Here is a 3,968-nt window from a genome sequence, read left to right on the forward strand (position 1 = left end):
CGTTTTATGGTATTGTGCAACTGTACAAAAGCTTTGAAAAGATTCTATTTCCAAGCTTGTAATTGCCTAAACTTGTATCTAAGACAACTAAGCTACACAACTCTGATTGGAGTGAATCAAGTTACTACTTCTTCACCATTTTGAACTCTACATCTCTACAACAAGAGAAGAGGATTTTTTTATTAAAAAAAAAAAAAAGGCCACGATTTTGAAGAGAGAAACTCCCCTTGTGTGTGTGAGCATCTGAAAGTGGTTGGGTTTTTTGAGATTCCTCCATTAAATCTAGTTTGAGAGGTTGTTCAGATGTGTTAATGGTGCACTGACTCCAAACCAAGAGAAGATAGAAAATAAGAGAAAAAAGAAAGTGTGGGAGCTTTGGTGAATTGAAGAAGTAGAAGAAAATGGAGAGGTCTCTCAGAGCATCAAACTTGTCATTAAATACTTGAAAACCCAAGTTCCTCTTGAGAGGTGAAGTTGGAGATTCCAGTGGTCAGTTAAGGATCCTAGAGCATCACAGATAACCAATTGTGAGATTATCTAACATTAAATTTATTTTATACACATTGTCTGCAATATTGAATGTATGCTAGTTGCAGTAGATATTGATGTATACATGCTAAGCAAAGGTTGAATATAAGCATATTTATGTGTGAAATCTTAAGATATAAGCATGCATTTTTACATACTTAGAGTGGAGCTACTTTGGGTTTTACTTTCTTTTTGTAAGTTTTTTATCTTAAAGGCATTAGGGACTATCGGGTATCACATCTCCAATTTTACACATAAAGATGTTCTGTTTCTTTCCATGGTTATGAAGAGGATGAAATTTTCAGCAAGATGAACGTGTTGCATTAAAAGTACACATTCGTTGTGACACCCGTACACTCAATTATTCTTTTCGGGCCAGAAAAAGACTAATGGACCATAATAGAATTGAGATGCAAGGCCAGCCCTTCTGCAGTTGTCCCGGGGGTACAAGAGAATATTTCAGATGCTAACAAAGTAGGAGGGACCCACCTTGGGTGCCACCTTCTCTCACCTTGGGCGATTCTCTCTTTTTGGATATTTTGTGAAGATTTTCTCTCTCCTAATTTCCACTTAAAGACAAATAGCATAGACGGAAATTCCAAATAAATTAAAAGATTGCCCAAATCTTGAAAAATCGTCCAAGAGAGGAGGCTGCCCATGTTTGAAGAAAAGAAAAAAAAAAAAGGGAATAAAAGTTTCTTATTTTATCTCCCTATCTCTCCCAATCTACACCAAATAGGAAACTCACCAATCAAATCCTTTTCTTTCATTTTCTCCCCTATTTTCTCTCTTTTTTTTCTTCTCTCCTACCTTCCACATCACAATCGACCAAGTTAAGAGGGACCCACCAAATCGCTCTCCCCTTCTCTTTCCTATTTTCTCTCTTTTCTCTCCTCCCTCCACCTAATCACCCAAATCATTGGACTCTCTCCCCTATCTCCAATCTCTCTCTCTTTTTTTTTTTTTCTCTTCTTTTCTATTTCCACCTCATCACACAATCCCCTCGAAGACCAACTTTGGACCGTCCTCTCCTCTCTCCTCTCTCCTCTCCCCTACTTCCTATTTTATCTTTCTCTCCCTTATCCCTATAAGTACAAGTTAACCAAGGGGGGAAGGGCATCTCTCTCTTGCTCTCTTTTTCTCTAATTTTTAGTTGTGCTCTCCTTCTAGTTCTAGTTCTAGTTCTTCTTAGTTTTTCTTACTTTAAACACTTTTGTGATTGGTTTTATTTCATTAATGCAATGTCTATTATTTTTATGGTTATTATGTTATTCAAGTTGTAATAATTTTAATTTACTAGTTCAAGGCTTAGATCTAGGTGACAAGACCCAAGCTTCGAAGATCTAGGTGACAAGACCCAAGCTTTGAAGCATCTTTGTTCAAATGCAAATTTTTCTTCAAAATTTGTTTTCTCCAAGCCTAGCAATTTCAGATTTGAATTATTTCAGATCTGATTTTTAAGGTTGGTAGTATCTTAAATCAACTAAGTTTTCAAGTTCAAGCATTGAAGTTTAGGTAGGTAGGCTTCTTCATAAGTCTTCTCAGCCCCTCTCATTCCCTCTTTTTGCTATCCATTCATTCTTAATTTAGGATTTAAATTTTTGTTTTTACTTTGATGTTTTTCCTTTCCCCCAATGTCCTTGGTAGATGCGTATGTTGGCTTTGTCCCTCTCTAGGCATGGAACTATCTTTTTACTTTTATTATTTATATTGCATCCCTTTTCCTAAAGCCAAGTAGAAAAGCCCTTGTAAGAGTACTCTCTGCTCAAGTAAGGAAGCTCATATTATTTATGGTGCATCCATCAGGTTTAATAGAGATACCTACAAATTCCTAGATGACGAATGGTTATGTTTTTCGTTTAAATTATAATTCTAATTTTTCTAAATGTGTTAGTTAGGATGTTTTTAGATGCATTTATTAGGGCAATAGTTAGAAGTATACCACCATAATTAATCTTTGCACTTTCGCATTACTAGAAGAAGCCTAGAACAAAGTGGCTACTCTCCTAGCATTTGACCCATTAGCTACACTGATCCATATGTTTGCTGTTATTTTTAAATCTCAAACAACGTTTTGATGCTACTATCGAGGAGACAGTTCCATGTTATTTTTCGCTTTCTTTTTGTAAATCTGAGTGCTTTATTTTTTTTCTTTCATCATTTATTACATTCTTGATAAGAACAACTTGTAATAATAGTTGTATCGGTGGAGGTCGTCAAGCCTCACAGTATGGTAAAGATAAGTTTTGCCTTGCAGCAATACCTCAGGAATTGAGCAACCCTAGATCTTTGTCGGTAAGCTCCCAAAAATCTAAAAAAAAAAAAAAAATTCCATTCTTTTGTGCTTGTCTTATTCTAGTTGTGGGTAGTTTTCTATTGCATGAGTGCTAGGTGGGTACGTAATACTGAGAATAAGTTAGAAATAAGAGATCCAACAAGTAGTGACCTTATATATATACTCTCATCAATACCTTTCAATATGGAAGATCAACAGCAAAACCCTCCACCTAAATTTTTGAAAGATAGGTTCTACCCTGTTAGAGCAACCCAACCTTCCTGCATAATTCTACCACAAGCCCAGGGTAATAATTTTGAGCTCAAATCTCAGTACATCACTATGTTGTCCCATTTTCATGGGCTAACCTCTAAAGATACATACCTATTTCTAAGGGAATTTGAAGAGGTATGTGTTTTAATTAAGATCCAATAGTTTTCTGATGATGTTGTCAAGCTTAGGTTCATCACTTTTGCATTAAAAGACCAAGCAGAAGTGGTTGTATAGTTACCCACAAACTCCATAACCACATAAGAATAGTTCATAGTTGTCTTTCTTAAGAAGTTTTTCTCAACTCATAAGACCAATAAGCTTAGAAGTGATATCCTTCAGGTTAGGCAAAAGCCTAGTGAGTCATTTTCTAAACTTTTAGAGAGATTCAATGATATACTCTAAGAATGCCCTCACCATGGCCTAGACTTATGATATTTATGCTAAATAATTTATGAGGGTATTGATTACCCAACTAAACATATGATATAGTCTATGTGCCCTGGGGGATTCACATCTTTTACAGATGAAGGAAATGCCTAGGAATTCTTACTTGACTTAGCTGATAAAACCCATGGGTGGGAATTAAACCAAGAGAGTGAAATAATCATAGGAGGAAAATGATATTTTAAGGATGGGTTAGTAGCCAAGGAAGCCCATTTGGATAGCTTAATCAAAAGGATTGAGGCTATTATTCCTAAAGAGCCATCATCAATCAATATGGTTAAGATGTGAAATTGATGCCAGTCCCCTAGACATGTTATAAAAGAATGCCCTAACACCTCTGGGTACACTTCCAATGATATTGTTAATACTTTATATCAGAATAATCCATATAGTAATACTTACAATCTAAGATGGAGAAATCACCCAAATTTCTTATAGAACCAAAGCA

General features: G+C 35.6%; 1 non-coding gene across 1 annotated transcript; it reads right to left on the reverse strand.

Moving 5' to 3' along the window:
• Window positions 1-3,391: 3,391 nt before the first annotated feature.
• LOC122067566 lies at window positions 3,392-3,498 on the reverse strand. Its single transcript, XR_006136773.1, has one exon. It is a non-coding gene; the product is annotated as a small nucleolar RNA R71 (small nucleolar RNA).
• Between the last annotated feature and the right edge of the window lie 470 nt (window positions 3,499-3,968).

The sequence above is a fragment of the Macadamia integrifolia genome, unplaced genomic scaffold (genome assembly GCF_013358625.1).
Source record: "Macadamia integrifolia cultivar HAES 741 unplaced genomic scaffold, SCU_Mint_v3 scaffold2977, whole genome shotgun sequence".
NCBI lineage: Eukaryota > Viridiplantae > Streptophyta > Magnoliopsida > Proteales > Proteaceae > Macadamia > Macadamia integrifolia.